Raw genomic sequence first — 24379 nt, forward strand, 5'->3', positions numbered from 1 at the left:
ATTACTATGAAAAGTGTAATCCTTGCGTGTCCAAATAATTGCATTGAGATCCGATGAACAAGTTTTCTTTGCAAAATTTATTTAGAAGCTTCTAAAGACACAGTCAGGACACCCACATCTCCATGCAACGTGGGACCCCAAGTGTGTAACAGTCTACAGAACATCCACTCATTTATAACCAAAAGATAAAAGGTTCCTCTTCCCCTCCTAAATTGATTAAAGGACAGACATGTCGACTCCTAGTGAACAAATGTGTGATGTTATTAGTAAGCAGACATTTACATACAGACATGTCGACTCCAGGTTAAACAAAGGTGTAATGTTATTAGTAAACAGACATTTACATACAGTTCCCCTTCTTGACTGGGGGAACAAATGCAATTAGGATCAGACCCCAGACCTTCAGTCTCTAATAACAAAATACTCTGATAACATCATGCACATTCCTATCTTCAATAGCTTGAGCGTACGAAGAACAATAAGAGTTCACAAAATCACCATCCCACTGTATTATTTTAAACACTCATGATTATCTCACATCTATATGCTTTATAAGTAAATTCAAAAACAGTAAAATTATAAATTGAAAATATTAAATGTCTTCAGTCCTACCATTGAACTTCTATAAGTTCAAAAACTGGACATTTAATCCCACAATACTCTAGAGAGAAAGTCCAGCGCGGATCTTGATCGTCGCAAAATGTAGCAATGTTTTATGTGTGGAGTTTAGAAATAAGAATAGCAGGTGAGAGAGAGAGAGAGAGGAGAGAGAGAGAGAGAGAGAGAGAGAGAGAGAGAGAGAGAGAGAGAGAGAGAGAGAGAGAGAGAGAGAGAGAGAGAGAGAGAGAGAGAGAGAGAGAGAGAGAGAGAGAGAGAGAGAGAGAGAGAGAGAGAGAGAGAGAGAGAGAGGAGAGAGAGAGAGAGAGAGAGAGAGAGAGAGAGAGGAGAGAGAGAGAGAGAGAGAGGAGAGAGAGAGAGAGACAGAGAGAGAGAGAGAGAGAGAGAGAGAGAGAGAGAGAGACAGAGAGAGAGACAGAGAGAGGGGCTTAGCAGTCAAAATTCATTTGATTCATTAAAAAATTTCGGTGGAAGGGGCATAATAAATGTGAGGCATAACACTATGTGATGTGGTTAAGTGTCACGACGCAATAGCAGATGTGTTTGTGCAGTGAAGTCATCTCCTGGTGAAGGTCCCCCCATGGAACAGTGCTGGAAAGCACTTAGCATCCTCCTGGTGGATGTGACCCCCACTATTATGATCAGCAAACCAGATCGACCATTCCCATTTTCACCACATCTGAAAGCAAAATCATTTTCATTTAGTCCACTTATAACATACAGTTCTTCATTCTTTACTTTGAAAAGAGCACCTGGTATTTTTTGTTAGCAAATGTTAATTGTTTAAGTTCTGTAGGTCCTGGAACGTGCTGTTGGACACGGAAAAAGTTCTTTTTCCTTGTGGCGTTCAAACAGAATCCGTTAAATGTCCTTGAGATCAGAGATAATATACTAAATCCAATATGTTTTAATCTCAATGCCCTTTTCTATATCTTATGAAGTTTTGTTTTTTCAAATGGGTTAGTCTGATCCAATATTCCTAGGAAACCCTTATGATGGTAGATAATGATTAATCAAATATTTTACATGATATTTACTGTTGTAGATTTAGCATAAATGTGCTTTTTATCATACATCAAATTTCTGTATTTTTTAACGCTGTTTTTTTATTATAGCAGTGTAAATCATTTAAAAACAACATCATCTTAACCCAGAACTATTCAGTCCGGCCGGGCCATAAACAGTCTGAGAAGAGATTTATATATATACTTATACCTTTAATAAACACTGCAGTCCTGCAGTTCATTTTTAACAACTTGTCTCATGAAAAAATGTCACCCAGGTGTCTCAATGTTCCCTTCCACACCTAAATGGCATATTCCATGGGCTCTAAAAATTATATTTTTCAATTGTTTCTGAAATGAAACATACTTACAGTATTTCTACTATTCGGGTCGTCTTTTGTCATCTTTGTAGAACTTACTTTCCTCCAAGTCCAATCCTCTCCATTCTCCGCCTGTAAATTCCTCACACCAAACTTCATTCTCACATCAGACTTCCCTTTCAACGATACACAGACAGACCATTCTCACCTCAGACTTCCTTTTCAACCATACACAGACAGACCAGTCATTCCCCCATCTGATAAAATCAACTCTGATCTTTTTCAGACATGTATTTGAAAAACTGTAGCAGCGAACAGATGCCGCTTCAAAGAGGAAGAAAAACAGACACCTTGTGTCCTGTAGATTAGAAAAACAACCAAATTGGGACAATTTGGCCAACACCAGAACTACAAGAAGATCTCCAGCTGAGCTAGCCAGGAGCCATAAAAACAAAACCTTTGAGGCAAGAGTTTGTAATGCAAATTTGAATCCTGTTCAGGCAACTTAAAGTGAGAAAAACAACTCAAGCAGATGTAAATTAAGATACTGCAGCGGAGGACTTTTAGGGTCAGGAAGAGAAGAGAAAAAGATTTAAAACAACCCCATTAATCTATTGCAGGTCACAAATCTTCCAAATATCTGCCATATCAGCTAGTAAAAGAAACGAGTTATAATCAGAAAAACAAGACAAAATCCCTACTTTAAACCAACCAAAAAGTATTCTTAAAATGCTAATTAACCTCACCTCTTTTACAGAGTAGTGGGGGCTTGTAAAACACAGCAGGGAACTTTGCCTTTGTGCATTCCCCGTGGGATCCAAAGATCAGTGCTGTTGAGCTTAATCAAAATTAAAAATTTAACCAGCAAATTCGCCGTAAGTGTTCCACATCCGAGTCCACTCTGAGAAGCCAAAGTTATAAAAGAGAAATGGGAAAAAAAATTAGAAGGCCAAATTCAACAAGCATCAAACAACGGAAAATATAGTATTAAAGATTAAAATAAATTTTATACTACCCTAATTCACATTAGCTGTTCTCAATTTCAGAAACTGCGTTGCTATAGATCACATCTCCTTTTCCGACACAGTACAGAGTGCAAACTGTACTCAAACAGACCAAAATATGACTCAAGGGGCTAATCTCAGATGACTCGAACTTTGAGTCCACAACTGGAGTTCATATTCCTTCCTGTCCTTGTAGATAGCAGTTTATGCAGGGCAAAGTTCAAAGCAGGCCTTAGCTGTCACTGGAGACCCCTGACAGTTTCATCAAGACGGCTGTGATGAGAGTTCGAGATGTCTGCTCAACGAGTTGATGGACATTTTGCTCAGATAATTCATAAGAGTCATTGAACAATCCTATGGCGAGCGGATATAGTGTACCATCCTTATCGCAGTCTGTTTGGCCACTTCCCCTCCCAAAAGTGGCCTTCCGTGCAGCTTGCCGTCCCCTCTGTGCACCAAGCAGAGCAGGAGAACGCTTGTCCATATTTCCAACAGCCAGGTTATTCCAGCACGTTTGAAACACCCAAGAACAACACCTCTCGTCAAAGATTGAACCTGCCTGAAACACTTATACACTCGGAACAGATAGAGGGAGATGAGATCATAGCAAGAGATCCTATCTGCTTGTTGTCATTCAATTTCCAAGAAAAAATTAAAAAATTCCCCCAAAATATTTTGTTTTTCAAACTATTTTTAATTTATTCATTTATTTATTTTGTGGTTTTATTTAAATTTGATCACTACACTATAGCAAGTAGTAGTACTATATTTACGCATATGTCTACCATAGACATCTTCATTACATGTTACCTCGAATTATGCTTAATATGTGACAACTCACAGTCACCCTGGCCACATGGAGGAAAGTCCTCTCCAGACTTCTAGAATGGGACTCAGATAAGGACAGAGGTTAAATCATTTTCACACCTACGAATAAGTTATCAGAGATGCAGGGGAAATATAAAAATCAAAAATGAAAAGTCTATTTCAATTAAAATTTGGTTTTATTACTTATTCAACTATATTAAAATTTGGTTTTATTACTCATTCAACTATAAAACACATAGATCTGATTTTAAAAATAATATGATAGTGGCCTGTAGTTAACACCTAGACCTCTATATCCTTCCGCATTCTTCTCTTACCTAGAAAAGAGAAAAACTCCCATTACAGGACACATTGCCCTCTGACTCCTATTTCACACACAAATCCCACAAGATGACAACAAAGTGTCACTTTGACACAACAGACTACAAGTCTCCCAAATGGAGACAATGGGAGAGGGGAAAGAAAAAAAACTTATCACACCCCCCTCCCCACAGGAGACAAAGAGGAGAGAGAGAGAAGGGGGAACGGAAGAAAAACTTATCATACACACTCCCCTGTCCTTTTTATCTAGTTTAATTTAATTTTAACAGACAACAGTACAAATCACCACCTTCTTAAAACAGCAGCTCACGGCCCCCATCCTCACAGACCTTTAGTCCCTAATCAAGCGTGGGGGGAAGGGCTTTAAAAATTGTCACAGACAAAGGAAGAATTCTCCCCTACTTTCAAAATATGCAGATTTCCTGCTTACCATTCTTTTTCACCCTTTTTTGAGGACAAAGGATTTTGGAGGGAAAATATTACTTTCCACCCGTTTTTTTTTTCTTTCTTTCCTACACTTAAAAAATCACTGTCTCAAACAAACTTACACTTCCATTCACTTAACTTCTGCACTTTTCTCATCTCCACAAAGGCAGTGAGGAGAAACACAGCCCAAACAGCAATTTTGATTTCAAAAATCCCGCTAGAACATCACACAACACACCTTTCCCATTGTCAGAGTCACACAAACAGTCACAAACTCCCTGCAGGCACACAAACAAGGAAAAAATCACACAATCCACACATGCTCCAAACATTTCACCAACTGGGCTCAACAAACACTCACACACACACAACACAAACTCCTCAACTTAATTCAGTGGCGTCTCACTTGTTGAACCAATTCAAGAGACCATAATTCTCACCGCCACGTTGCTCATTTCTCCTCCAAAAAATAAAATAACCACAGACGAACACAAACATCTCCGAAGTGCACAGACTCGCTGTAAAATACACCGTTACTTCGTCGAATAATAACATCACCACGTACGTATAGCTCAAATGTCGACTTATTCGTGCACAATCCATCGCAACGTTACGGCCGCGACACAGACATGTTGCGCACATTGTAAGACAAACAATGAAAAACCGCGTGGCCACAACACACCACGTTTCTCAAACAAACGCGTACACTCAACAATTCATTTCCAAGCCAAGAGCTCTCGCTTGGTTCAAATTTTCCCCGCGGGTCATCTCTCACAGTCAACACTTCATCCAATTTATGTTCCAATTTCTTAACAGATGCGGCTGCCCGCAGCTAACTCATCCTCAGCCTTAAAAACAGATTTGCGCGGTACCGTCTTACCAAAAACTCATCTCTTGCGCATGGCAACTCGTACGCTGGCAGAGCCGCTAGCTTAGCATCAGCCTCCTTGTTCTCAAAATCACTTAACACCGCCATCCGCGCAACTTTCACAGAGCTACCCAACGCTAACATTCTAGCACAAACCAACATTTGGTCCACGACCTTATATTGTAGGTAATCAGCGTCTAGCGCTGTTTTACACAACCAAGTTCCACGAACACACCACATTTTTCAACGGTGAGAACCAACCACTATCACAATTAGTGCACATTCATACATTTAAAAGAGTTTCAAACTTACGTTGACGCCGTGGTGGAAATGCGTCCAGCATCATGAACGTTTACAGCCTTCACTGTTCGCTTAGCGACCACTTCTCTATCGACCGGAAGTGTATGCATCCATCCTTATTTACGGTCTAAATCTTTCGTCCATAATATGTAGTAATTAGTCGTTTTTAATATTTATAAAGTCAGTGACGTCTCACTTATGATACTACAATATAACAGATCAAAACTATTCTCATTAATCCCCCCCAAAAAAAAATATTATTGTATATATTTTTTTGTTTTTTCAGAAAAATACAAACAAGACGAAAATAAAACAGATATTAAATACCTTCTGCGCGACTTTAATAAATATATCCAAGATCTTCACGGGCGGCTTTTCACACAGCTCTCGAACCATAGAAATATACGGACGGCTAATATCACACCACACACCGTAGCGATATACGGGCGTTTAACACAGCAGTCTCCTCGTGTGATCAACACGGGCTGCTTATAGCACAACAAACAACAGCACTCACTTAGTGTGATCAACACTAGCAGTTAATAACACACCAGAACAAAAACAGCCTATTCCTCCGTGGAACTCAATCTCTTATGCTGTTTCAAACGGCGGAGCGCTCCTACTTGACGTCACTTCCGTACACATCGGGCTTCTTTTTGCGCGACTTAATAAATACTTATCCAGGATCTTCGCGGGCGGCTTCTTCACAGCTCTCACTCCGATGTGAATGATATCACACGAGCGGCTTGATTCAACACAACACACACACACCGAGGAATTATGTCCCACAGTTTAGTAATTCAACACAGCACACACACCGTGTGAATGATACCACACGGGCGGCTAATCCACTCCGCACACCCCGTAGAATTATACGGGCGGCTTATTCATACAAAAATAAAAATAAAAAAAGACAGCCTATTCCACCGCGGAACAAATCTCCCATGCATGGTTCAATGTTGTAGTAATTTTCGAAATCGAGGACTTTCGCATCCCTCCGTAACAAATACGACTTTAACCCCCCTAACTTGTTCACAGATCCCAAATACAACTTAGCACAGACGAAATGCAACTGTATTGATCCTAAACAACCAGAATTTCTCTACGTGGATAAAATGTCCACTCACCTTGTTAATATTTTTGCGCTTTAGAAATCCGGTGTGCAGGACCAATCACAGCTGTTGCAAAAACGTCTCAATATATCACGTCAGGGTCACCATTCTGAAGGAATTATTTTGATTACTATGAAAAGTGTAATCCTTGCGTGTCCAAATAATTGCATTGAGAATCCGATGAACAATTTTTCTTTGCAAAATTTATTTAGAAGCTTCTAAAGACACAGTCAGGACACCCACATCTCCATGCAATGTGGGACCCCAAGTGTGTAACAGTCTACAGAACATCCACTCATTTATAACCAAAAGATAAAAGGTTCCTCTTCCCCTCCTAAGTTGATTAAAGGACAGACATGTCGACTCCTAGTGAAAAAATGTGTGATGTTATTAGTAAGCAGACATTTACATACAGACATGTCGACTCCAGGTTAAACAAAGGTGCAATGTTATTAGTAAACAGACATTTGCATACAGTTCCCCTTCTTGACTGGGGGAACAAATGCAATTAGGATCTGACCCCAGACCTTCAGTCTCTAATAACAAAAGACTCTGATAACATCATGCACATTCCTATCTTCAATAGCTTTGAGGGTACAAAGATCAATAAGAGTTCACAAAATCACCATCCCACTGTATTCTTTTAAACACTCATGATTATATCACATCTATATGCTTTATAAGTAAATTCAAAAACAGTAAAATTATAAATTGAAAATATTAAATGTCTTCACAACCTGTAGCAGACTTGTACTTATGGTCCCCCCATAGTTTGTAGCCAATCAATAACAAAGTTGCTTCGTTACTGATTGGCTCCTGGCTTGTCAATCACACTTCTTGTGTAAGTGCCCCGAGTACGTAGTTTGCGTAGGCCTCTAACGTAACAGTGTTACAACGCGGCGGCGGCGGCAATAGCAGCGGTGTAGCTTCTTCCTACTGTAGCTAGCTCCTCGCGTGTGTGTTCAAAGTTAACTAACAATGGCAGTGAAGAATACAGGAGCACCGAGCCAGGAGACAAGGACTGAAAGAGCGGAGCCAAACAAGTCATTTTGGGTGAGTCTTTTCCTCGATGTCGTGCGCTAAAGCAGCAGAGGGGTCTGAAGAAGGATGCTTTGGTCGCTAAGTTTCTGTTGGGCAGGTAACTTCAGTTTACTTTTTGAGTAAGAGCTATACTTTATAAGCTTGTTAAACATGTGAAGTTGTATAATGACACCAGCGTCAATGCAGCTTAACGCTTTTATTTAATGACGCTTTTCCTACTTACACTGAAAATGTTTTGCATGTAGCTTATGTCGTGTAGCTTATATATGAACAGTGGAGTAGTGTAAAAAGTAAATTGTCAATATTTTTAAAATAAATGATTTATAGCTAACAGAAAATATTCTCATGCAGGTTGTGTTCACAACGTGTGTAAATGCATCTTCCTGCTCATGTCGTTGCAGTTATGACAATATCAGGTCCACCCCATTACCGCAAACTCGGTGGGTTAGACCGCAACCTCCTGCATCCACAATAGTACAGGAGTCACTGTCGGACAGGTGAGTAGTTTGCGTAAGAAAATAAGTATTACTGGGTTATTGCATATATACACACAGACAGACAGAAACCAAGTCTGAGAAAGGGTATAGCTAGTACAAGGCTTTACATAACATAGCTCTCCTCCCCCATCATGCTAAATCCTATGTCTACAGTACAGCAGTACAACAGAGCGAGGCCAGGGTTCACAGATAAGCAGACTCTGGTCCAGATGTCGACCAAAACTAGGCATAATGTCAAAAGATCTCAAGTTTAAACCAGGTATGAAGCTGGACTAAACCAAGTTTTTGCTTGTGTTCATTTTGTACCTTCAAATATATATATATTTTTTAAGTTTTTTTTTATTCAGGACCCATGTAATATGCTATCGCTTCCACGTATTGGTGTTTTTTTTACTATTGGTAATAGTTTTTTCAGTTAGATTAATTTATATTGAATCCTATTTTAAAGTAATAGGCAAATTAAAAATATTTGTTTAGTCTTTCAATCTACCTGTTTCCTCTGTCCACAGCCTCACTTTCATTATTCTACTGTGTGTGGGTGTGTGTATACTTGTAGGGAGAGAGTGGGGTACTTGCGTGTGACCATGTGTTTGCATACTGTAAGTGGGGGAGTGGGTCGATGTGAGGGAATGATTTTAATGCTGCAAAGCACATTGTGTTGCATTGTTGGTGATAAATAGTGTTGTTCCGATACCATTTTTTGGCCCCTGACACCGATTCCGATACCCAGTTTTGCAGTATCGGCCGATACCGTCCTGATACCTGGGCTGTTGTTTTTTTCAACATGAAAAAGCTGCCCTGCCATTGGTTCAGAGCATTCAAGGGCCAATAGGTTATCCTAGCTTGGCATGCAGTGAACATGTCATACATCAGTGAATGTTGTGCACAAGTAAAACACAAGATGCTGCATCCAAAGTCCTATATTAGCATCGGAAATAATAGTATCGACATGTTACTTGTTAGCGCTTGCCGATACCACTGTTTTTATGCAGTATCGGGACCTCTGCCGATGCCGGTATTGGAGCAACACTAGTAATAAAGTGCTTTATAAATGAAGATTGATTGATTGACAATATTTTATCCAATTGCAGGGATGCAGATTTCTCTGTCAAAGGCATAGAGAAGTTGGGCAATAGCAGCAGTGAAGAGAAAAGTTGTCTTCAGCAAGAAGAAGCTGGGTAATACTTATACATGAAGATGATGATTGGAGGTGTACACATTTGTTTGTATTTATGCACAAAAGGGCTGGTGGTGCACTAAAAAATGCATATGTCTGGGCAACATACCGGAGGTTTCCATGAAGGACACAGTGCTTGACAACCCAGATGACTGTGATAAACAAGAATACATCATTCCTCCACTTATTGCAATGGCCGTTACAGAGGAAGATGTCTTGGGTCAACCAGCTTCTCTCATTTATCATGATGTCTTGAAGCAGCTTCTTGAGTACCTACTATTGCCCATTGACGTATGCACAGCAAAGGATCCCGTTACAAAGGCGCCATGCAATTCAGCAAAGCCCTTTGAAGTGTCATTTAAGCACCAATGTACAACTGTCATTGCAGAATGGGTGAGTGTTTTCACGCTTTCAATCAATCAGAGTTCTAATTTACAGCAAATATAGTCATCCTCGAGAGCAGTAGTTCTCAACCCTGGTCCTCGAGTACCCCTATCCAGGCTGTTTTCCATGTCTCCCTCAGCCAACAACAGGTAATTCAAACGATCAGCTAATCAGTAAGCTCTACATGATACGATACGATACGATACGATATACTTTTATTTTCCCCGTGGGGAACTTTTTCCTGGACTCCGTCCAGCTGCAGTTTACAGTAAGGAAAAAACAACAGAATAGAAAGAGATAAAATCAAAATTAAATAAGAAGTGCAGCAGTAGTTTACAGTAAGAAAAACAACAGAATAGAGAGATAATTAAAATAAATAAATAATAAATAAAATAAATATATAAAAAATAAATAATACACACACACTCCTATATATATATATTGCACCACTTAGTTAATGTCGGTTATTAAGTAATTTGATGGATGTTGGCAGGAATGAGTTCTTCCTGCCGGAAGGCAGTAGCTGGAACTCATGATGCAGAATGTGAGTCGGGTCAGTAACAATTTTCTGTGCCAGTCTGGTGACGGACCGCTCATAAAGCATCTGTAGGGAAGGATGATTCCTGACCCCCATGATCTTCATGGCAGTCCGCACCAGACCGGCAATCTGTGACCTTGACTGCACAGTCAGGTTGCCGTACCAGGCCGCAATGCCGTATCTGATGATACTTTCCAATGCAGCCCGGTAGAACAACAGCATGATCCTCTGCTCCACTCCATAGAGCCTCAGTCTGCGTAGGAAATAGAGACGCTGTTGGAGTTTGGAGCAGAGACTTCCAATGTGTACCCTCCAGCTGTGTGTGTTGTCAATGTGGACCCCCAGATACCTGTATGAACCCACCTGGCTGATGTGATTGCCTTTAATGACGACTGGCCCGTGGTCACCCACAGTTTTTGGATCAAATATCACCTCCTCTGTCCTCCCCACGTTGAGCACAAGATGATTCCGGTCACACCACTGGACACATTTCTCTATTTCTGAGAAATAGTCCAGTGGGCTACCGCCGGCCTGCAGCAAGCTGACGATAGCTGTGTCATCAGAGAACTTAATGATAAAGTTCTCAGGGTGTGATGTCACACAATCATTTGTGTAAAATGTGAAGAGGACCGGGGAGCTGACGCAGCCCTGCGGGGCGCCTGTGCTTATCAATCTGGGTTCCGAGAGGTAGCTGTTGACCCTGACTTGCTGTGTGCGCTGTGTCAGGAAGGAGTGATACCACCTCGAGATGTACAGGTTCACATTCATCTCCTTCAGTTTACCCAAAAGCAGGTGCGGCTGCAACAACACACGTGCATAAGCTTTAGGGACGTCCAGATGTTTGCTGACCAGATGTGTGATGCTGTTGATAGCATCGTCAGTGCCGCGACCCCGCTTGTAGGCAAACTGAAGGGAGTCTAAGTGTGCATCCACCTCCCCCCTGAGCCGAGTCACCATCAGCCTCTCGAAACACTTCATAACAATGGAAGTTAGAGCCACAGGCCTGAAGTCATTATTGACCACAGGACATTGTTTTTTAGGAACCGGGGTGATTACTGATTTTTTCCAGAGACTGGGAATGGAGTGTGAGTCCACAGATCTCTGGAAGATGGGCTGCCATGCCGCTGTGAGCTCCTCTACACAGGATTTTAGCAGGAGGGCAGATATCCCATCTGATCCTGAGGCCTTCTTTGTGCAGACAGACCTAAAAGCAGATTGGACGTCATGGGGATGAATGACCAGCCTTGAGTCCTGCTCATTCACTGAAATGGACCTCAGGACCTCCCCACATTCAGAGGAGAAGTCCCGGGTTTCGAATCTTAAATAAAAGTCATTCAGCTCCCTTGCCTTCTGGAGGTCATTTAGAGTGCTGAGACCTTTTTGAGCAGGAGTCAAGTTGGTGATCCTCCTCATGGTGTCCCACATTTTCTTAGAGTTGTTAGCAGCAAAGTGTTTTTCTATAGTCTCTTTGTGCTTCCTTTTTGCTTCTTTAAGCATGTGTTTGAGTTCTTTTTGAACCAGTTTGAGCTGGGCTCTGTCCTGGTTCTTAAATGCCCTTTTTTTCAGACTTAGGCAGAGAAGCTCCACGTCGGGGGTGCAGGTGATCTGCCGCACCGCGTAATTCCGACACCAGTTGTCGTTAATGTAAATGCAGACGCCCCCACCTCTGCTTTTTCCCGACGCCTCAGTCCTGTCGGCGCGAATGAGTGAGAATCCCTCGATCTCACACAAAGAGTCTGGGATGTCGCTGTGGAGCCATGTCTTCGTGAACACCATGGCGCAGGCGTCACGGTGCTCGCGGCAGGCTGAGGTGAGGCTCCTCAGCTCATCCAGCTTGCTCTTTAAGGATCTCACGTTGCCGAGCAGCAAGGACGGCAGCGCTGGTCTGCATCCTCTCCTCCGGAGCCTTTGGCGTGCTCCACTTCGTTGTCCTCTTCTCCGGCGGCGTATTCCCCGGTCTGCTCGCCGAATCTCCTCCGGCAGGTCGGGGGGTGGTGTGTCGCCTGTTGAACGGAGGGCCCAGAGCGCGTCTCTGACGTATGACAACAAAGCCAAAGCCATGTCGTTCCTTTGATCTTGTTAGATTGTTCGATTAGGCTCCGTTCACCCCCGACGTGTGCTGTAACTCGCGTAGGAGTCGCGGACAGATTGAGCAAGTGGCTCATAATTTAAAAAAGTAAAAAATTAAAAGTTAAATAAGGAAAAGTTGGAAGAACTGCAGCTTTTCCACGGAGCAGACGTGCTGCGCCAACGTGACCGGAAGCGGAAGCCAACGATCCTCACCTGTGTTGGCTGAGAGAGACATGGAGAACAGGCTGGATATTTGGAATTTTGAGTATTTATACATCAAAACTGGGTTTCCTCATTTAGGTCAACAGCAGAGTTGGAGTCATTTCATAACCACATCTTGATGTATACTGAAAAGAGATTCACATTCTCTCAGAGTGTCTTCAAGGCAAAAATCTATTTAGCGACCCTGGATTACAACCATCACCTAGGCAGAGCACTCAAGAGGAAGAGGGATGGTACAGTACAGTATGTCAATTTTAAGATTTTACATACAACTCCTTTGGAGTAACAATGCTTGGTCCACATTTTTATAATACAGAATTTATAATACAGGTGTCAAAAAAGACTACCAGTACATCGCTGACCTCCAAGCAGTTGTACTTGGCTCAAGGCTTTAATCCCAGACAGGGATGGCAGAAAGTCACCCTTGTGGATCCAAGATGGCTTGGCACTCTAGCAACTATACAAGAGCTAGAGCATCAACAAGTCAGCAGAGGGCTATGTAAGTTTCCAGTATGCAGATGACATGCTCTGTCATATTATTATTATTATTTATTTTTTTTTTTAACTTCGGGTAGACACAGTGATCCATCAATGCTGTTGTAACTAGGTATATGTGGGTCTGAAAAAAGCACTAAACATAATAATCCTATTCGTTCTTAAAATGCATTATTTTCTTTCCTGCAGGGAAACCGTCTGAATGAAGAAGGCCGCCACAGCTTCTACCACTTGACCCATCCAAACAGTTACATGTTTAGTAATTATAGCACCAACTGTAAATAGCATACACTCTAAAGGTTTTACATTAAATAAAGTTATGTAGTAACTTTGCAATTAATTCTTTTTTATGCATATATTGTCATATTACCCCTAAATTTGATGTACAGATGTCTTACAATGTACTCTACATCAAAGCTTTTGCTTCATCCCAAATGGCAAAATGTTCAAGTATTTTTAATTTGGGAATTTTTTTTATATCAAATTGAGTAAATTATAAGGTCTATAGTGTATATATTGAAGTAATTAGACAAATATTTCAATAAACTTTTTATTGCAAAATAATTCACAGTAAATATTGCACAATTTAAAACACACATAGTCCAAAAAATATTCAGAGTAAATAAGGTATTATCTATTGCACAATTAAAAACACACATCGTACAAAAATAATTCACAGTACATTTTGAGGTATTATCTTATTGCACAATAAAAAAAATTTGTATGTATGAGTTTACACTCTAGATGGAATAAAACCGACATAATTACCATGTGGGTCAGGGAAACGGTCTCGAATTTTCCATACACAACTTGGTATGACAACTCTATTGCCTGGGCCCAGCACTCCAAATCTCCAAACAACAAACTGGCGATGGGCAGCATACCGAAATTGCCTATTGCTTTCTCCAAGCTTATGAGAGTCCTGTTCTCCTCGTATATCATTCCAGAGTTGTCTGGCAAGTCGCAGTACACCATCTTCAAGTATGAACAAGTCCATGTGTGGCATCAACGACACACAGTGTTGAGGTTCTTGTCCACAGCATTTTCTCTCCAGAAGTGTGGGCATCTCTCTGCATTTCTCACATTCACACCAGCTCAGTGATTTTGGGTGTGGAGGTTCTACTGGAGTTGCATTAGAGGTGTCCAGAAGGTAAAAAATCAGACTGGGCTCATGGTCGAGGCACCGCTCAGGCAGCATTTGACATTGTTCATGGCTTAGACTTTAAATCCTAGCCTGTAAGACAAACCAAAATCAAAATGAGCATTTATGGGTTTATCAATATCTAATTGTGTCCACCAGTGGAAAAACCTAATGTGTACTGAAATGTCGTTGTGTCAAATTGGCTCATGCAATCACATTTCTTAATAATTTCTTAATTCTCCTCGGGATATAACCATAATTGCCTCGTATTCACCTTTGAGATCTATCTTATCTAACAACATACAAAATATAGCAAAATGTGACAATCGTTATGCTGTTTATGTACTGACAAAAAATATAACTACTACAGAGCAAAAACAAATGTAAATGGAAGTTTCTGTAAAGATAACTTGTACCTTAGCATTACATTAGATGCTATAGCTAGTTGTAGACAGTCACAATAATAGCCTAGCTACATGAGCATTTCTAAATACATTGAAGCAATTTTTAGTAACATTTGTAGATCGTTACCATAGAAGAGTCCGACTTGTTAGAGGCAAAAAAGTCTTAGCTGCACAAATGAATCAGACCCCTGTTTGTAAACAACTACTCGAGATTTACCAGAGGAGGCATTTCCTGCGTAAAAAGCAGGAAGGGGGGGTTCTTACGCATGCGCACTATTGTGAAAACCACAAATGGCCGTTGGGCAACTTGTTTGCCAAATGATCCTCTCTAGTACCTTTTATTAAAGTCAATGATCCAACTAGTCACTTCTGTTTACAATACCAAATCATCCACGAGGCTTCCATTCTCCATTCTAGTTGTTGGTATGTCTTTCAATAAATCAAAAATAAAAAATAAACCTGCTGTTTATATCATTCTTATAACATTTACCATAAAAAATAGGAGCACCTTCACTATAGTACCTTTTAAACAAGCATTAAACAGAACATTGAACAGGACATACTCTGTCTGAGTCATAATATAGCAGTTTTATTTTATTTTCATTAGTTACCTGAGTTTACTCCTGGTTGGGAAACTGCATCGGATGACTTAATACAAAGTAATGTTGAAGGGCCAGATTTGACTGATGCTAGGCATGGTAAGAGCTGCCCCCTGTAATTTGTTTTGTGAAAAAAAATTTTCACAAAAGCAAAGCCTTTTTTCCCCAATTTATTTTAAAGTAATATAAAATAATGGATCTGTTATAGTGCAGACAAATCTTGTTACAGTAATATATTTTGCAGCTATATGTTGAGTTGCTGTCATTCTTTACGTCATCTGAAACTACGCTATGCAAATTAAGACAACTATACATGAGCAAATATGGTCACGATGTATCTTCCCCCCCCAAAAAAGTGCCGCAAAACCTGTGTGGTGCGACCAACTGAAAAAGTTGGTAGTACCAGTGCAAAAGTAAGTGTAGAGCCCTGAATATTTTTGGTTTGCACTATTTTACACCAGTGCTGACTTAATTTTGATTTGAGATTTGCACAATAAATGTTATCCAAAGTTGATTTATTCTCTCATTGTTTTTTTTATCTATATAACTTCTATAAAGGACTATGTAAACCAGTAAGCAAATTATTTATCCAAAAAAACCAACACCTAATTCTATACCGTGATATATACCGTTACCGTGAAGGGAGGCAGTTTATGCCGTGATATAAATTTTTGGTCATATCGTCTAGCCCTACTTTTAGTTAAACAAAAACAAGGATGCAAACAAGGCACAGGTAAAAAACACACAAAAAAACAAAGTCCAAATCCAAAGTGTGGGAAGACGTGGGGGAATAACACGGCATGACACTGACATATACAGCAACAGCAACAAACAATGGACCAACAAAGACTGAACCAGACGGAAGCAAAAGCCCTTGTTCCTCAAACAAATTTTGTACGCTCAGAAGCATTTCAAGACATGCCTGTATCCAAAATAAGACGCTGAGGGCGTTTAATGGCTGTAATGTATATGCCAAGTCTGGAGTGGCGTTGTAGCGCAGCCACAGGGTATTAACGGGAAACGTAGAAGTATCAACAAAGAAGACGAACACTTTTCTTTTTCTTTTTTTAACTTTATTGCAATTTGCAGAACAACATGGCTTTGCATTTATCAAAACAATATGACTAAGACGACACAGGAGAAGTGACAATAGTCAGGTTTCCATCCAAATGTTTTGAAATTTTTATGCGAATTGTGGGAAATGCGCAAAACGGACATGCGACTTATGCCTGTTTCCATCCGCTCTTCTTTTGCGAATATGCGCCGCGAGATGACATTGTAATGACGGAACTTTGGGACAATGGGGAGTTCCAGGTGGGAATGTTGGTTTTGACGGACTGAACGGAAGTAGTTTGTCTTGTAGGCTTCCCTCCCGCATGTAAGTTACATTGAGAGCTGATGTTAATAAAGCCATTAAAAATTGCCTGAATCTTTTTTTTTTCTTTAATTAATTATAAAAAGAATCATGTTTCTTCGTCTCCCCAAACATATCTTACTTTATCATCCGCCATTTATTGTGACTACGAACGTTCGTGTGACTTAGTATCAGTCAAAACGTGTGACGTATATCCGGTCTTGTAGTCGCTTATTCGCAAAGCCGGTTTCCATCGCCAAAATGCGCATTTTCCTTTTTTCGATACGCTTCAACCACCCTCTCCAAGCGTAAAAACTTTTTTGCAAATGTCGGCCCTTTTTTCGAATATCTGGCGTTTCCATTCAGTTTATTTTTTGCAATTCTTGAAAATTCGAAAAAAAATAGGTGGATGGAAACCCACCTAACGGCGGGTGATTTAAGTACAACACCGCTTGTTGAACGTGGGAATAAAGAAGCAAAATATTTAGCTGGAAAAGCATATATAAGCTAAGGAGGTTGCGCAAAATCGACTATACGTCATCAAACTAGGACAATGCGTCGTCATCGAGCTGCGACCATTACGTCATCACTGGAGGAGTATCCTGCATATGCTGTCCAAACGGGCGCATTTTGAAATCTTTCTACTCTGGAGTCCAGTTTCAAAAGTGATCAGTTTCAAGCTCAGAAACCGTGCCGTCGTGTGGACAAACGGCCTAAACGGTAAGAAACTTGTGAGGATACGTTGTAACGGGCTTTTGTGTGGACGGGGCCTAAATACACACTAACTACTGTAATTACACAGGGAAATCGGGACAAGACACACATGGCTTGGGGCAGATTGGCTTACACAAGCGGGAGAGTAGACAAGCACAGGTGGACAAGATCCCACTTATGAGTCAAAGGGAGACAAGGAAAACACAACAAAACACACCACAAGGGAACCAAAAGAAAACACTTAAAACTAGTGATGCACCGAATATTCGGCCACCAAAAATATTCGGACGAAAATGACTAATTTTGCCATTTTCAGCATTTGTCCGAAATAAAATGAAAGCCGAAAGAATATGGCCTAAATAGGATGTTGTGGTGACGCATGCAAAAAACTCCTGCAAGCAAGCCTCTGTTTAAATTAAACAGCAAACGCCGGGGTGAGTGTCCTTCTCGCTTCTCGCTGCCCTGGTTTCACTGTGTGAGTTTGTACCGGTCAGTCGCACACCGGAGGAGTGGGGCATCGCTTGGTGTACAACATTTCAGCGGGTCGAAAAAAGACAGAACTGCCGAGTACTGCAGTACAGGTCAGCCACTCTTTCTTCTGCAGTGCTTTCCCTTTTTTCCTCGATTAGAGCCACTCGCAGGCTTCCACTTTTTCACTGGCATCTCGGTGGCCGCGCTTAATACTTTATCTAATGCCAGCACTGTTGCTATTAACAGTTTTAACACACATAAACACTTACTGCTATCTCCAGGTGGCTACAGACCTGTACAGGGCGCTGTGTGACTTCCGTTCCCGAAGCCGATTGACTGGTGGGAAGAAATGTATTTATTTATTTTTAAACGTTGGTGAATATGGATAAGTATCAGATTTTTTTTCATGCAGTGTGAACAGTACAATTATGATTTTTTTCACACCCAACCTGGGCCTCTTTTTTTTTTTAACCCCTGGGCGTTATTTTATTTTGATTAAATTCTTGTAATTTTTGCCAAAATCAGGCATTTCCTTTGAAGTATGATAACTTAGTCATTTATGAATTTTTTTTCACTTTCAACCGCTCAAAATGTTCACTGGCATCAGACCTATCTATACATATGAAAAAATTTTGTTGTTTTTTAATGCCCTCTATGGACAATAATAGCAGTATTATGCTAAAAGCAAAATTAACTATGCTGTATATATATATATATATATATATATATGCAAAATAAAGGTCTAATTTGAATATTTCATATGACATATTTAGAGGCTTGAATAAGTCTGTAAGTCATAACAATAGATTTTTTTATGCATGCCCAGTTTTCACACAATGGCAGTTTTCTGAATAGCACAAAACTCTTGTAATTTTGCCAAAATCAGGCATTTCCTTTGAAGTGAAATCAAGTGGTTCGCTGTATGATGCCCTCGTTGGAAAACAAATCTAACGCAGTTTCAGGGCTGCTGATTCTGGCTACTGCGTAAAGGGTTGCCCCGGGGTTAAGGATGGGATGGGGGAAATAATGTGTGGCCACTTCGTGAGTATGAAACCATAATAGTTTTAAATTTTTTTAGAGACACTCACTAATTTCTTTGCCCTGATCGCCGTCATTTTCATTATCCTCTGCCTCCTCGTCGTGTTCATCCCACCCCCCTCGCTCTCACCTCCGCGATTGTCTGCGTCCACTTCCCACACCTCTTCATGCTCATCTCCGTATTCATCGTCATCATCCTCTTCCTTCTCTGGCATTCAAAGTCCAAGAGTAGACTCTTCAACCTCTTCCGAGCTCTCCGAACTAGCGTCCGAATAAAATTCTTCTTCGGGATTAGTACTTTCTAAAACGAGCCGAATTGCGTCCTCCAATACCATCTTTCTAGCCATTGCTACCAGTTGTGGTGAAAGAAATGCAAAGTAGTGATCATCGCGAGAACGACGACCTCAAAAATGCTCAGAACCAATGAAAGTAAAGAAATTCCAACACCCAACCAGTAAGAGTTGAAATTCAAACAATAACAAACAAGTGAATTTTTTTTTGCATTTGTGGGCAGTACCTTTGGATTTTCTTGTGCACACCTGCTAATATGCATGCCCAAATAGACTGAAAGTGAGCTCAGACACATCAACACCAAACTTTTTTGTAATGCCAACCGTTTTTATCACATTCATTTTGACCATTTTGGTAATAATTATAAATTACAGCATGGCGCCAATGTGAACTTCTACATTTTTTAACAATCCTGGTTAAATGTCAGGTCCCTAGTGTATTTTTTTCAAATGCTTTTTCTTTGATGAAACACAGAAAAACATAAAAATGCCATAAAATGGACAAATAACGGTCACGGGTTAATGTGGATATAAATCGGATATGTATGCGATGCGTCTGCACTGTGAACCCTCATCTGCACGCATCCGATTCATACGTCATTAAAAGCCTGATATGCGCTCTGCACGGGCAGGAGAGAATGCTTGGAAGGGAGACTACTGACACATCTGTGAATATATATACAAAGTTGTTTTGAGTAACAGTGTTAAATTTTCAATTGTCATGGCGAACGAGAAATTTATACGGTACTGAGGGGAGTTGTAATTTCCTCAGCAACCTCTGGGGGCACCACGTTTACTATGCTTGTTTGTAGGAGCAAAATAAACGATAAAAATCCTATTATCAAGTATTCATAATCTGAAGTTGCTGCTTTAGTTAATCATTGAGTTCTTTGCTTTAATAAGAGAATTACTAATCCACTCAGAAAACAAATGATTTGGCAAAAATGGAATGAAGACAACATATTTATTTAGTAGACACACACATATATCAGTCACAGCCTAACCTATTAATTTAATTGGAATAAAAAATGTGAATCAAAGATAAAAAGAAAACATGCAACCTAACTGAGATTTAAAAAAAAAAAAAAAAAAGGTAATGAAAAAGGTAGATGTGGAATAGAGATGGAAGCGTTTTGACCTGTCAATACTTTTATATTTGAATTAAAGCGTCGCATCAGTGGTATATGGTCAGACTGCAATGAAGGCACATTTACGGACTGGTTCAGGTGCACGGGAGAGAGAGGGACTCGGTGAGTGTCAATCCTCAGTTGAAGAAAACTCAGTTGGAGGCGATCTGGGCGGCTGGATTTGCTGCACTGGAGTCTCTGGCTGATGGTGATGGGCGCACGACTGAGAGGCCGCTGCAGGTCTCCGGTTAGTGGCGAGGTGCGCGTGCGGCGTGGGGGCTGCGGCAGGTTCTTGGATGGTAGAGTCCTGTTTGGTGGTGATGTGCTTGCGCGGTTGAGAAGCCGCAGTCAGTTGGTTTGGGTGCTGCGGGGCGTCTCTGGCACACGGCTGGAGCAGAAATGGGTCGCTGGCGTGCAGCGGCTCGGTGCCTAACAGCCTTCGTGGAACTGGGTCGGCGGGACGCTGCGTGATTCAAAGAGCGGAAATTAGGTGGGTCGGCTCTCCGCAGGAACAGACACACGCGTTTTGGGATGCTCAGTGTGGTTGCTAGTCCTTGCGTGATGCGTGCTTTGGGGCGCTCAAAGAAGAAAGCCTCGTGGTCCCTCTCAGCGTGTTCGGCGACCACGTCTCTCGCAGGAGAAGTTTATGGGGCAAGAGCGAATAGGGAGAAGAGGCGAAGAAGAAGAGGAAGTTCCTTCGTGCGCTGACTTTTAAACTTGTGTCCCGGGGGGGATCAAGAAGTAGTCCCGCTTCTTCCGTGCGCTTGAAGCAAACTTGGTCGACTGAGACCAAGCTTTTGGGTAAGCATTTGGTAATTTTTTATCAGAATTGCCAAGCCAGATGCTTTATTTATCTTTCTGAACACATTTCAAACATTACCGCGATCATAAAGTTACTAAGCTTATTAATTAGCTAAACCTAGATGGCTGCAGAAGTTACACACATCATTAATTTGAGATAGACATACAGGTTGTGTACAAAGATAAACAACAGAAGTCACTTGATGTCAGCCAAGTACATACTGTAGTCTGTTTATGTCTCAAATTTTGTAGACTTCAGATTAATTACGAGCAGCAGGATTCTTGATGATTATACTGATAGTGACCGCTGGAGGGCACTGTTGTACTGTATAACTTTCAAGGGGCGTAGTTTCCAAAAACACATGGCTGATTCCTGTGGATAGACCAGACCATAAAAGTGGTCTTGGGACTAATAAGCAGTCTTATCGCTAGTTTGCTTGCTAAATAGGGTTTTAGATCTCTGTAGGCGCTGAAGTATGTGTTTCCTTTGGGTTGAAAAAAAATAAATCCAGTCCCTGCTGGAGGGAAATTCAAAGAGTTTTTCCTTTTTGAACTGTATGTGGTTGGTTTGAGAAAACACAGGGTTAAGGCGCGCACACACATTCCCCAGGGGGAAGTGTTTGAAAAGGCAAATGATAGAAATTCAGCCCTGATGGTTCATCACGAACGGCGATGACGTGGCGTCATCTTCGGTAGACTTCTCAATGAAATGAGGAGGTCGAGAAGTGTCCCCTCATTTCCCCCAAATTACCTCTTCCAACCACACTACTCTGGCGACATGAGATGAAAAAATAAGTCAGACGGATTTCTGTTGCTGTTTGTAAACAGCACATTCAAAACTGACGCACGAGGAAGCCGAGGACATCAGCCAACCAGGAACGAGCGTGAAAACAGTCCACCCATCAGGAGCGTGTGTTGGAACAGCTAAATTTGCATATGACACTAATAAAAGTCACTTGCCTCAGTAGCTTGGCTGGCGGCAAAACATTGCGAGTCGGGGCAATACTTACTCACGCAACGTGACATCGTTGTTTTGGGTGTACGTCACTTGACGTGTGCTCTTTGCGCATGCGAGTCGCATCACGAGCGCGTTGCGTTCACATTAGATGTTGCATTTATTTTTGTAATGTGAACGATACATATGTGAATGTGCAGATTTTAAAGGTGGGGTCTTTAGTTGTGTCCGTTTGTGTTTGTAAACACAACTGTTTGTGTTTGTAAACCAATTAAAAACTGACACCTCCCATGGCTCAACCCCCACTCTTCTCGTCAACATTGCACCTGCCTTCAGTGACACGCCCCCTGCTCTCTGATTGGCTGGAGGGGTAAACATAGACTTTCCATCCACAAACGTCCCTCTCATGGCAAAACACAACACAAACTGGGGTGGTGTTGGTGGATGATGAAAAAATCACCACCACACATTAACAGAAGCCCAGAGGTGTTGATGGAAAATGTGTATGCATCCAGTGTTTAAGAAGTGTTGATTTCTGAATGAAAACTAAAGACCTCACTTTAAAGTTCGCCACACCGTGTCCCGCTCCAAATACAAACGTGTTCTAATATCCGCATCGCACGCATCCGTGCCCGCCCATGCTTTCTAAATTGACTATAAAATGTAATCACATCACCAGAAAATGCTCACCCCTCGTTTGGTGTTGAATGTATCATTAGCCAACATGTTTGCGGTGTGGGTGCATTTCAATTTATATTGTGCTTTGTTAAAATGTGTTAAATACATATTTTATGATAATATTATAATTGCAAATATAATAAATGCAATGATAGTAAAAAATTGGCATAAATTTTTTGCCGCGTTTTGTTTTTTGGCCCAAAAATTTCATTTTGGTGCATCCCTACAAAAAACCCAAACCAAAAAACAACCCCAAACCATGACAGTTTTTTTTTACAATATTGTGAGTTTTTATACAGTATTTTGAACTTATATATATCGCCAACCTCCCCACAATATCACAAAAATTATCGGATTGTGAAGTTCATATTGTGATGTTTATCGTATTGTGATAATTGCATATCATTACATCCCTAGTACTAGATTGTATCGAGCAGAGAGCTTCAATTAAACAGGAGTCAACATTAACTGTTACATAACGGTGGCTCGATGGCCTGTGGTCGCGTCAATTGCCGCACATAGTTTTAAATAGGACGGGGGTTGCTGTCTTTGCCTGTATCTGACATTTTTTCAGGTTTGAGGTTGATAGATTACTTGTATTTTTGTAATATTTTGCGTGTTTAAATAAATCAGAATTGAGATCGGTGAAGAAGTTTCCTTGCAAGGTTTTTATTTCAGGAGCTCCCGAAGACACAAAATTGAGCTCACTCAAATTGGTGAAAAACTCCAAGTGTGTCATATCAGCGAATCCTCAGCATCTTTATACAATTCTCAAAAAGTGTTACATGAGACCTCTCCCCTGAGTCCTGAGAAAAAGAGTGGTGATAAAAAGCAGGTACAAGTTTTGACAACCCATATTTTAGTTACTCCCAGACTTCGGAGAATTGATGTGGACAGGATTTGCCCTTAAGACTTTAGACTTTACGAAACTCTGACAATACTTTAAACATACACTCAACAGAAACCTTTTAAGACATTCCTTAACCAGGGAAGAGAGGAACAAAGAACAAAGAAACCATTTTCACATTCTTATTCTCAAGCTAAATTGAGTTAACATGGTTATATCTACATCTACACATCTATAACTAAATTCAAAACAGTTAAAATATAAATTGAAACAGTAAAATGTCAACAAGGTCTATCGGGATTCTGAAGTATTCGGTTTAGGTGAAGGGTATGGGATTTTTAATAGGTTTCAGGCGAATTAAAGAGCACAAACTCACACGCACGTATACACGCACATACGCACACAAAAAAAGAGAGAGAGCATGATGATGAAAAAAAAAAAGAGTTGGAGCTGTGTTGCATTTTCAGGGTCCGAGCAGCGATCGCTGCGAGGTGCCTCTTGTATCTATAGAAATGATTAGGGCCCCAGCAGCGACCGCTGCAAGGTCCCTTTTTTATCTCTAAAAATTATTATTACTAGGGCCCAAGCAGCGACCGCTGCGATGTCCCTATTGCATTGTTTCTCAGCCCCGGTCCTCGAGTACCCCTATCCAGCTTGTTTACCATGTCTCCCCTGCCAGGACAGCTGAAGATCGTTATTAGGCTTCATGCAGAGCTTGCTTATTAGCTGATCATT

The 24379-nt window shown here is 40.9% G+C and overlaps 1 protein-coding gene and 1 long non-coding RNA gene across 8 annotated transcripts in view; both read left to right on the forward strand.

Moving 5' to 3' along the window:
- sntb2 (syntrophin, beta 2) overlaps window positions 1-24379 on the forward strand; it is a 112029-nt gene that overhangs the window by 35731 nt on the left and 51919 nt on the right. The window lies entirely within an intron of this gene.
- LOC144053257 (uncharacterized) lies at window positions 1854-13718 on the forward strand. 2 transcript variants are annotated; one of them, XR_013294367.1, is made up of 6 exons: window positions 1854-8339; window positions 9431-9517; window positions 9583-9909; window positions 12809-12973; window positions 13061-13229; window positions 13415-13718. It is a non-coding gene; the product is annotated as an uncharacterized LOC144053257 (long non-coding RNA). The 2 variants fall into 2 exon arrangements; XR_013294368.1 differs by having other exon boundaries at window positions 1855-8339; window positions 12809-12963.

Source organism: Vanacampus margaritifer, chromosome 6, assembly GCF_051991255.1.
Source record: "Vanacampus margaritifer isolate UIUO_Vmar chromosome 6, RoL_Vmar_1.0, whole genome shotgun sequence".
NCBI lineage: Eukaryota > Metazoa > Chordata > Actinopteri > Syngnathiformes > Syngnathidae > Vanacampus > Vanacampus margaritifer.